Genomic DNA, 12,178 nt, shown 5'->3' on the forward strand with positions numbered 1-12,178 from the left:
TTAAAGCAATTGTGGGGCAAAGGTCAAAGACAATAGAAAATGCTGCTATTTTAAAGCCTTGAAAGACTTGGTCTAGTTGTTTGTTTATATGCTCAAATCCTCTAGAGATGATACTGTTTTAAAGTTTAAAATGCTAGGTATAGCCAAGCATGTCTCTGTGCAGTTGCATGAGTATACTACTGATTTCTTGCTAAAATTAAAAAGATGCAAATGCTAAAGCAAAATGATAACAGCTGTTTTTTTCTTCCAGATCTCAGGGCTGTTGGACAGCTTCACTTCTGCTCTGGGAAGAAGTGGAAGGAAGCACTATCAAAATAGCCCACAAGCATACACAGAAGAAACATCATCACAAACATCAGTCTCCTGGTGAAGGCCTCTGAGGCTGATGGTTGTCCTGCTTTTCCAAGGAAGACAAATCTCAGAGTCAAGACTCAAAGGGCCAATGAGAGAATAAGAACACAAGAGAAAGAAAGCAGATTAGTATGTTTAAATGTATAATACTAGTAACTAGTGTATAGTAATTAGCATTTTCTGTATTAATTTGAATTTTGAGTTTTAGTATTACCATAAATTAGTTAACTATTTCACTATTAGGCTGTAAAAACATTAAGTTGACTAAAACAAATTCAAGGCTTCTCATGTATGATCCGTTCTCATTTGGCTATCACCTTAATTACTTGTGTCATAATGTGATAACTTGTCTTTTATCAATTCTTTTAGTGCTAGGCAGTATGTAGCATTTACTTCTACAGTTTTAATCTTACAAATTCTTTTGTGAAAAATTTCCATCATTTAATGTTTGATAAAAATTAAATTAATCTACTCTTTTGGTACTTCCTTTTTTATTAGAAAATAACATGCTGAGAAAACATGAGGAAGGGATGACAAGATACAGTGCAGGGCTAAGAGTCAAAGACCTGGCAGTACAAAACACATTATCAGGCAAAGATTTGGAGTAACACTCTGAGAGTCTAGTTGTCAATTTACTAAAGTTTTGAGATGCTGCCAGATTATCCCAATCACAACGTAACCAGACCTGTGTTCATGTTAGAAAAATCAGGTCATCCATCAGTACCAAACTCTTTTTTTTTTTTCTCTTCAAGAATATTTAGCAATCCTAACAAAGTTGGTCTACACTGTTTGTAAAGGCAAAGGGACCAGTGCAAACAAAATGTTACAAAAGGAAAGAAAAATGAATGCTCACCTATCTCCAAAGATCTAAGCTCACAGAGTAAGAACTCCAAAAGGGGAGATCTCCAACAGGAGATCATTGCTTAGTGGCAGTCAGCCCTTAAATGAGGTCTAACAGCTGCCTTCACCTGTGCTCCCAGGGCTGACCAGATCTTTCCCTCAGGTGCTCAATCAGTGTTTTAGGCTATGACTCAGCAGACCCCACACACTATTCTACTGAACTGCTCTTATCCTAATAAACACCTACATGGTTGCAGAAAATTTTGGGCTGACCTTGGCCAACATCTGAGCAGCCACACAGTCTCTCACTCACTCTGCTCTATTGCAAGACTAGGAAAAAATAGAAGGAGAGCAAGAAGATTAATGATTCAAGATAAAGAGAGCTAAAAAGGTGAAGCAAAATCTGTATGCATGAGCAAAGCAAGGGGAATTCTTTCACTACTTCTCATCAGCTAGATGTCCAGTCACTGATTGGAATTTAGGACTTCAGTGTGCATTACTGTCATTTGGGAAGATAAATTCCATAACCAAGAACACCTTCCCTGAGGATTATTACATGTGGCATAGCGCATCTCTTTGATCTGTTTGGGTCAGCTGTCATGCCTATATCACTCCCCACCCTTCTGCCCAACTTGCCCATCCTTCTTCCTTCTTATGGGTCAGATGGAAAAAAGAGAATGCCTTGAGGTTGTAGAAATACTGTTCAGCAACAGACAAAACACTGGTATGTTATCAGCACTGTTTTAGCCATAAATCCAAAATACAGTGCTGTTGTGATGCTACGTAGAAAATTAATTCCCTTCCAGACAGATCCAGTAGATAGTGCTAGGTTAAAATACAGAATAGATACTATATTACTTACAAGTGCCAGTGACACTCTGTGATGGTGTGAGACAGATAATGTAGTTCCCATTTCAGATCACTGATCTTTCAGTCCAAGTAATCTTCTGAGAGCATGTAAATTTATGGTAATTTTAAATATTAACTCTAAAATTGTCATTGCTTTTCTGTAAAAAGACAAATGTTTGAGCTTCTAAGAATGACAACTACGAAATGTGAAAAAGTTTGTATCCTTCTCAACTCTGTAATGAATTAGTAGCTTTATAGTGATCATGGTTTCTGGTAATGCAATTTCTCCAAATGCTTGGAACTATCTTCTAAGCTAAGCTTACTAACTTAAGTTTCATTTAGAAATTTAGTTCTATTGCAGTTTTGCCAGTGGACTGTATAGCACTTAGATATGCTGCAGGCTGATGTTCTGTTCTTTACAACATCTAAGAAACTGATTTTATATCTCTGACACATTTGAATTGCAGATAAGAATTTATATAATGTGCACATCAAGAAATATGGACAGATTTCAGGAATGGCCTTCAAGCAAATCTGAGTTTGAAAGATTCATACTGCAATTACCTTTATTTAGTTATACACAACTTTGCAACTTAACAGAACACAATTTTTTTTTTCAGTTCGTTTTACACACAGAACAATTTTCAGTGCTTTGTGAGAAGGATGGAATGTGTATACCTTCTACGTCAACTAAAGCAATAATAACCTATGGAAACAGTACTTAAAAATTTCACCATGTTTTGTCCTCAGACATTTGACCAGCACCCTCTTGCTTGAGCCCCACAAGATTTTTCTATTCACTCTTTTAATCAAAAGGACACAGGCTTTGTTATAAATCAATTTTGAAAGCTTCAAAAGCCACCACACAATTCACATTCCTATAGACCTAGTTATTCAAATGAATTGAACATATGCAATAAAATTGAAATAGTATTTCCTTAGTCACCAAACTCAATTGCTTTAAGACATAACACCAAAATATGTGCAAATATATCATAAACTAAGTAACTATATAAGTACTGCCCTTGTAAATGTCAATGAACATATGGAATTGAAAGATCTGACAGATATCTTAAGCTATGTCCAGTGCCAAATTTAAGTCAGACCATTAAATCTAAAAAAAAAACAAACATCATTTTTTAGAGACCAAGGATAAAGACTTTAAAAAGAGTAAATTGGTCCCTCTGAACACTTGAGCATGTATAAGAAAGTATGCATATATCAAGTGTCTTGTGGATGCTGTAATTAGGAAGTCCATCAGTAAAGTGAAGAAAAATCATAAAACCATAGAAATCTGAATGAGTTAACTTCAGGCCTTTCTAGTTATTTAATAGCAGGGGGCAAATTAAAACCTTACCCATGAACATCAGTCTAACTCATAATCAGTGGACATGAAAAGTATTTGAAGAGCTATGGGACAGTCCACCTCACAATAACAAGAGCACATAAGCAAGGATACTGCAGCTCAGAAGCCTCTGTGTTTTATTAGGTACTTTTATGTTGGCAATAGTTGACTGTGTAATTGAATATATACTTGTAGTGGGAAACCAATTACCCTTTATGATCTGTCTTCCTGCTCTCTTCATGAAGTTTAAAGTAGAACACGCTGATCCAGTTGGTGGAAAGTGTTCCAGTACAAACTCTCACTGTAAGCCTATGGCTGAAAAAGCAGCAATGTAGCATTAATCTTCCAGTGATTCCTAGAAAGTGCATCTGTTGAATGCAAGGATGCCTATAGCAAAGGAAAAACCCTAAACAAATGGAAATTATACCCAACATCTTAAAGGAAAGATCAGGATGCTTGTTAATGTTACTGAATATGCTGACAGATTTACGAAGATGTCAAAATATCAGAGGCTGAGGAGCTTAAGAACTGCATAAAATATAGTGTTATATGAAATCATGTCATTAATAATCAAATAATGATATAACCACTTTAAAACAGTTTTGATATTTATGGAAACATATTCATATATTGCAGCAAGGCAACTTGTAACTAACAACTAATATAAATGCCAATTGACAACACAAGCATTCAAAATGCATTACTTTATCAGGAGCCTGAGTGTGATAATGAGAGGCAGGTTTAAGAATGTGTTAGGTAGACTGGGTTCATAAAATGACAGCGATAAACAGGTTGATATTGTACCAGTGGTATCATCATACTAACAATTCTTAATTCAAATAAACAAAAATATATGCTCCTAATGGATCAACATGTTTGTTCAGTGAAAATTCCAGGAACATAAACATGAGCATTTCTAGTCTATTTTAATAAAATATTTCTTACAAAGTAACTACAGCTTGAGGACTGTTGCATGAGAAAAAGAAATTGTAACTCAGCCTGTTCAAAGTGCAGGCATAACATAGTCCTGAAAATCTAAGTAAAGGATCAGGCCCCAAGATTGCAAATACAGCTTTCTAGAAGTTTATTGGTGACTAAAACTTGCTACTGAGCTTCATACAGTTAAAGTTTAGATACATAAAGTAGCCTGGGATTAACATGATATATAGAAATGCATATATAGATATATAGAAACAATGCACTGCTTAGATGATATATATCAGGCCTAGGTATGCAGAAAATAACACTTTGATATCCTGGTCTTCTTCCATTATCTATACACAGTTTTCTTTTTCTTTTTTTAATTTTATTTTGTGTGTGTGTATGTGTGTGTGTGATTTAAGGAAATATTGTTCCATTGTTTCTGTCTGACCCAGTGTTCATTGCATTTGTTCTGACATACTACCCTTGGAAGTTGATTATGATTTGGATACATAACATGATCCAGGATCAGCTTAATTCTTATTCACTTTATTTCAAATACATATACATACAAACATATTTAAACCATATATAACCATTTATACACATATCCATATATATATATATATATATATATTTATACACATTTATACATGTATCCATATATATATATGTATTTATATGGCCTACATGCCACAGTTTTCCAAACCAGGGTAGAGGATAAAGGACAGAAGTTGTCAGAGTCATTAGTTATATTCTACTGGTCCCAGGAGATTCCAGTGAAATTATTTATTGCTTTTTTTCTCCAATTTTTCTTTTCCCCATATCTGTTTTTCCATCTCTCTAGACCCAGATTTCTTTCACTTCTTCTCAATAGCTCTAGGAAGTATGTAGTATCTACATCAAATCAGTTAAATTGACTTGGAGAAGGTTCAGTATTTAGCTGTAGTACATTTCGCATATGTACTTTTCCCCAGCTGACCAGAAAAAGGTTGAATATTTTCCCTCATTCTAAAAATCTACTGTACCATCCTTACATGTTCCGATCATCATTTTTTCCATGTGGAGTTCAGTCTGGTCCATCAGACAAGGGTGTCTGTGGATCTCTTCTGAGAAGATGTGCAGCATGGCCTGGGAATACTAAATGGGGGGACTGAGGCTGCAAAAGATTAGCTCTGGTGGTTTTTGAAGCTCTGAGGTGTCAGAAAAATATTGTTTGTTTATGAAACACATCATTTAAGCAATTAGAAGTACTTTTTCTGGTGAAAAGGTATAGGCAGAACAATAAAAAGATTTATATTTAGAAATGTTTAGTACGAGCAGTCTCGCAAGTGAAATAGATGAAACAGTTATTCACAGTCAAGAAAGCCAAAACTACCAGCAGACATGCATACTTCAGAAGGCAGGTATGGTGACTAACTCAAAGTAGCACAGAGAGGATGCAGTTGACAGGGATCTAAAAATCTGGCATGCTCATTTACTGAAAAAATATGCTTAGCCTTTGAGCAGTGTAAATATGGAGGTATATTTTTGCAAAAGTTGTGTCTCTATACAGCAATAGAAGGACTTGACCCTTTGATTGCTATCAAGGAAATCTAGTTAAAAAAAATCCACAAAGAAACACAGACACAGTTGTTTGCTGGATTCTGTGCTCAGGAAGAATCCAAAGAAAAATAACAAAATGCTAATAATAGGCTGTGAGTCTTGCTCAGCAAGTTTCTAGAGCCAATTAGTAAGATTCCCATTACATTTGGATAGAATTTAATTAAACTGTGCAACAAGAGCAGCCAGCTGTCTTTTAGCGTTAATAGATCATTTTTACTCATTCTTCTGAAGTGCATCAAGTGTTATCCTCAAACACATATGTAGCTATTGCAATGCAGTCTGAGTTAAGTAGCACTGTGCGAGTATTACCATTTCATGCATAGCTCATAAATTACACGAGTCTGCTGATAGCTCCACCTACAGTACTTAATGTTTTGCACTGGAAGTTAATTAAGGTATTCATTTTAAATGTATAATTGTTTAAATATAAATTATGTTTTATACATCATAACCATTGTAATTCTTTCACCCCATCCATTCTTTCTTAGTGTTTACACAATGCAAGAAGTATGTTGATGTTTTACTTTTCACATAACATCCACACTGGTAAAGTGATTCCTCATTGGGATGAATGTGGTTTGATAAAAGCACAAATAACATCATAATTGACAGCTTTTACTGTATTTCACTCAATAGTCTGTGGCACAGAAGATCGTAGTTCTCTGCTAAAAATCTTTTAATGCAGCTAAGCTAGATTACACAACTCAAATGTAGAGATCATTTTACAAATTCTTAGTTGTACTTTCTCATTAACACCTGAAACTGTGATGTGGAAAAGCCTATCCTTAGTGGTGAATTTTATCACATTTAAGACTGGACTGGAAAGTAAAAGGGAAGATACCTTTGAGTGAATCTGGGTGAGCTAGTTCTTGCTTTAAAGATGACAGTCTGGAAAAAATGAATCAACAAGCAAGTTATTTATCTTATTTCTTGATTTGCTTATATTAACTAAGCATTTTAGCCTTTGATTTTGAAATGGTAGCTTCATGTCAAATACTGTTTTTGAAACATCTCTACTGCGGGATACAAGAAATGAATGAAAAATGTATATATATTTACAGAGGCATAATTTGGGAACTTAATGACAACTCCCAGCTGTTTTTTTTTTTTTAAATTGTAATAGTTCTTATCTCTAGGATAGTTGAATGGCTCTATATTCATTCAAGATGACTCAATAGAGAATATTTTCAAAAATCATCCCCCTTTGGGATTTATAAAACAAATTAAACTTTGGGTGGTATCTGCTTAAGAGTGTCAGGTAAGATTAAATATTCATTTTGTGGTTCATATATTTCACAATGAAATAGTGTTTGAGTCATATCACAATACATTTATTTATTTATTGATGCAAAAATACATTTTATTAGGTTAAAATTTTCAATAATATTCAGCATTGTCTTTGAATACTTGAAAAAGACTATTTACGTAAGTACTGTTTAATTTCAATACAACCCTCAACTTTTTTTATCATAGCCCGTTCACATCAGTGACAACAGCTGTTAGTATCTCACCTACTACTAGTAATCAGTGTTGTAACAGCAAATAAACTATGTTGAAAAGGTCATTCATCATTTTTTTTCCTTTTCTTCCACTTTTTTTTTGGTTTTTGTTTTTGTTTCCATGCATGTTTTATTATGCTAGTGAAATTTCTATCAAAATACCAGATACAGCACTGTATGCAGATATTTAGTTCCTGCTGGGCACCCCTTCATGCTTCCGATTCAACACATTTCACACCATATGACAGAGGATGCATTGTCATAAAGAGTAACTATCAAAGACCCATAGATAGAGCAATGTTAAGTTGCATGACAGTCAGTTTTGAATGAGCTTCACTAATTCCTCAGTATAAAATTATTTGAAAATGCTATGAAGAACATATTGACATGAACAGATTTAGACACTTGCTTGACTTGGCTATGAAATATCCACTGTCAGATTATTATATGCACGTATCATCCAAGAAAATTAGTTTCAGACTATTTTTTTTCCAGAAAGACAGAAAGTCTAGCCTCTCTTTCAGTTCTTGTTGGAGAGAATGATTTACAAGAAAGTAGTTCAGTATTCTAGCAATGAGTTAGAGCAGTCAAGGAAGATGTATCTGATGTATCTGTGAAGACCTTGAAAAGGCAGAGAGATTTAATCAGAGAAATGAGGAATGCAGACCAAATTCTACTTCCTAAGCATAACAAAATATTTAATTAATTTGTTATTGTAAATACAAGGAGGTTTTCTTTTTTTTTTTCCTTTTTCTTTTTTTAGGAAACCAAGAATGTAAAAGCAAAGTTTTACTTTGCAAAAGATGCAGCTTCACATCAGCACCACTGCTCGTACTGAGCTTTGAGCTGACCCATGGCAGAGAGGTGCAGTCCAGCTGCAGAGAACACTAATGAAGCAAGAGGCAAGAATACTACTGTGCCTTAAACTCAGAATTGCTAGTGAAAATCCTGTGCCAATCTACAGGGGATATAAAGTTGATCTTTAGATACAGACAGTGTTTTATTATAGCTCTAACATTACAAGACAGACTTTTCTTGCTGCTCTTTCCAAACTGACCTACCAGACATATAGAATGTGCTTTTCATCAGTCTTTCTGGGCTCACCTTAACCTTTCTAACAAGCAGTTTTTCTGCTGCCTGAAAATATGAATTAGCAAGATACCCACCTGCACAAAGCTGGAACATGGCCTGAAGGTGTTATAAATTTAATAATAGGTTCTTTTAAATCACCCCGTCACCTCTACCTGATGTGATCCCATAGGTCATCTCTTTCAATTTCCCCACCTCCCTCCAAAGACACAATGCATCATGTCAATCTACAGAAAGAGGCAGTAAACAAAACTTTGCTCTAAATTTAGACTTAGAGGTTCACTGTGTCAGAGACAGATGTCTACAATACTACAATATATGACCAAGTAACAATTTTTTGGCTGGCCCTAACCTAAGTAACTTGATTCAAATAAGGACAGGTATTAGCAATGGTTTCTGGGATTTAATTAGGTATTGGTTTAGGATGTTTTTTTGTTTGTTGTTGTTGTTTGTTTATGTTTTTGTTTTCTTATGTTTTGTTTTCCTTTAGGAGCTATTGTGGTTGAAGTCTGGTGCTTCTAAGTTCATAGATTTTAACTATCTAGCATTTGATTCTGGCCAAACTATCGAGTAATTGTTACTGGATAGTTAAATCCTGCACTTGAAGTTAGAATTCATAACATTTCCAAGTTGATAGTTAATTGTAAGCAAGATGACTGTACATACTGGTGGTTAGAAAGCATTATCACTGTTGGCATATGGCTTATGTCAACAAAGGCTAAGGAGATAGGCAACATGAAGTAGTTTTAAAACACTTAAAAAATCTATTTAATACTTAAAAAAAAGTCTATTTAGATTCTAATGTTCATTTTGTTTGTGAAGATTTGTGAAGCTAAAATATTTATTGGGAGAGAACTTCGGAAGTGTTCTGAAGTACTTCTGCTAAAACTTTAACTTTGAAACCATAAGGGTGTAAACTGCACTTGAGACCAGACTGCCAGTCCTGTCCTTATTATATACATCAGAATTATACCTCTGTTCATTATTTTAATGACCCCATATACAATTCATGCTTGAAACCCTTTTACACAACTGAGGAAAAAAGAAAAAAGAACTATACCCCCCATGCAAAATCTTTGTCATCATTTACATTCTCACTCCTGCACAGTAATTATAGGTACATTTCTTCATATAAATAAAAATAAGTAGAAGTCATTAAAAAGCATAAAATCATACAGTCTTTGAAGTGTTTGATATACCATTCCATAGTGGATAAATGATACACCAGGAAGACAGAGGAAAATAAATCACCACATGATAGGAAAGCACACCACATGAAAAGAAAGTGCTAATTTGAAGCTTGATTAATAAGAACTTTCCTAGTATCTCCCTCTGTAATTCAAGGACCACTGTTGCATTACACCCAAGTGTCCCTTTGACTTCTACACAGTATGAGAGTCTAATAACAAAATATGATCTAATGCAGCAGTGTTATGACATTGTTATAACAGAGAACAAGGATTATTGGGATGTATAGCTGGTGAATAAAAATAAATCAGTTCCTGGATTACAGATAGCTAGATATGTATTTTACAATTTCTTTTTTTTTAATCAATAGCTTTTACCCTGAAGCATGAGAAGAAACAGGGTTAAGGGAAATTAAACGAGAAACTAAGCAAAGTTTGGTAGTATTCTGAAGTAGCAGCGTTATTCCTAAGGTGACCAAATAGTTATCAACTGCTTATTGAAAAAAAATGTTTTGTATTAAAAATATATATTACATATTTTCAAAATATTAAATAATTTAATTCAAATAACTCTATCTTCTCTTGCAATAAGGGAACATTTTCTTTTCTGTATTTTCAATTGCTGGAAATATTGCACTGTAGATTCATTGCTTTTATTTTCATAGATTGTACAAATTGACACCCTGCATACTACACTGGCTCATTCTATGAGGACGTATTTGGGATGAAACTGATGAAAACCATGGAAATCTAATGAAAAGATTGTCCAGTTTTCACTTGGAAAATTTTGCTAATTCAAAGCAATATTCTGTGCTTTCCAAAACTACCGAGTGACAAGGAAACTAAGTTTGTTTCTTTCAGAAATAGCCTTTTTCAAGTCCAACACTCCAGATGGTAAAGTACATTTTATATCACTTAAATAGAGATTTTCTTCAGATAAATAATGCTACCATTACAGCTTTTATTATGAATGAAAAAAATTATTCTTATGTATTATATTATTATCTAAGAAATTGAATTATATGACATTTCACATCTGCAATGTGTCTGTCTGTTACACAAATTATCCATGATAAAAACTGTAGGAACTGAAAAACAGGGATCTCTTGTATATGACTTGTCTCATATACACACACCAGGCAACTTAATTCTATGATGACTGAAGCTTCAAGCAAATTCTTCTTACACCAGCTTAAAATATGCAACAAAAAAAAATCAGCACCTTTAATAAAAAAAAAGCAACTGTATTCTACATAAGATGGAAGAGAACTGTAATGAGAAGATGTCAGAAAACTAAAAGGTCAGCATATTAAGGCCTTAGGTTACTTACTAAGATCTGTCTTTCCCAATTCTCCTTCTCCTGTTAGAAATGGTAATTGCCAAATTGGAATTCACTTTTTGATTTTCTAGCTATATTATATCCCTGTTAACTTACTCTGCTCTGATGTGAAACTGTTCACTCCAGTTACCACTTTTTTCAAACCACAGCTCTGTGGTGTTTTTCTATCTTTTCAATATATCAGTTTGTTTTAAAATGAATTTTGTATGTACTAATCTTGCATGGAGAGTCATGTTCTGCTTTATTCAAAAAGCATTCTGACCAAATCAACACCCACAGAACCAATTTCCTCTATGATTCAAGATTTGAATGTGTGCTCAAAATGTTTTTCTAAGTATGTAGGGAATAAGACAGTAATAAAGTTATTTTTTTTTTTCATTGGATAAAAAATATTCAAAATGATCCCTTCTCCTACGTGAAGGTGGGTGCTTTCTTGAAGACATGTAATACATTCAATGTAAAGCTTAAGTGAGGAGGAGAGAAGCACAGCACATGTACTTTTCACTGTTTTAGAGTAATAGAGTTCCATCTCATATAGTTTCCTTTTGATTAAGGAATGAAGTGCCATCAGGCTCTGCCTTGAGAACTTGTAACTTGAATAACCCATTCTGTTCACTTCTGATGTTGTTCTAAGCTGTGACAGACTGCTCTAGTTTATGATTAACTGTTGAACTGTGCCATCTCATTAAACAAATAAACTTAACAGCTTTGAATTTGAATCGTTTATCTGGACAATTTGCCTGCTTAAACATCCTGATGTAATGGAAATAATATGTTGGGCATCTCATTATATTGGGCATCTCATTATATTCAGTGTTTAATTGGAAGAGTCCATGGTAAAGGAGAAAGTGATACTTCCCAAATTCTTTCCCTTACAGTCTGCATTAACCATTGCCTATCCTATTGTCAGACAGGATTTAAAGCCAGCTTAGTAGGAAGAAAGAAGCTAATGACTTCTGAGTGTTTTTTGGGACTTCGTGGCATGAGTAAAAATTGCTTTCTCTGAGGTGAATATCTATGGAGAGAAATGAAAGATAGTAGGATGCAGTTCCTGATGGTCCAGGCATGTAGAGTGCACTGATTTTATTGGAAGCTTTGTGCATAAAAGATCTGATGCTGGGAAAAAACAAGCACTTACAACTCAATGTGAAGC

The sequence above is a fragment of the Cyrtonyx montezumae genome, unplaced genomic scaffold (assembly GCF_038088225.1).
Source record: "Cyrtonyx montezumae isolate F1298 unplaced genomic scaffold, pur_monq_1.0 scaffold_3, whole genome shotgun sequence".
Taxonomy (NCBI): Eukaryota; Metazoa; Chordata; class Aves; order Galliformes; family Odontophoridae; genus Cyrtonyx; species Cyrtonyx montezumae.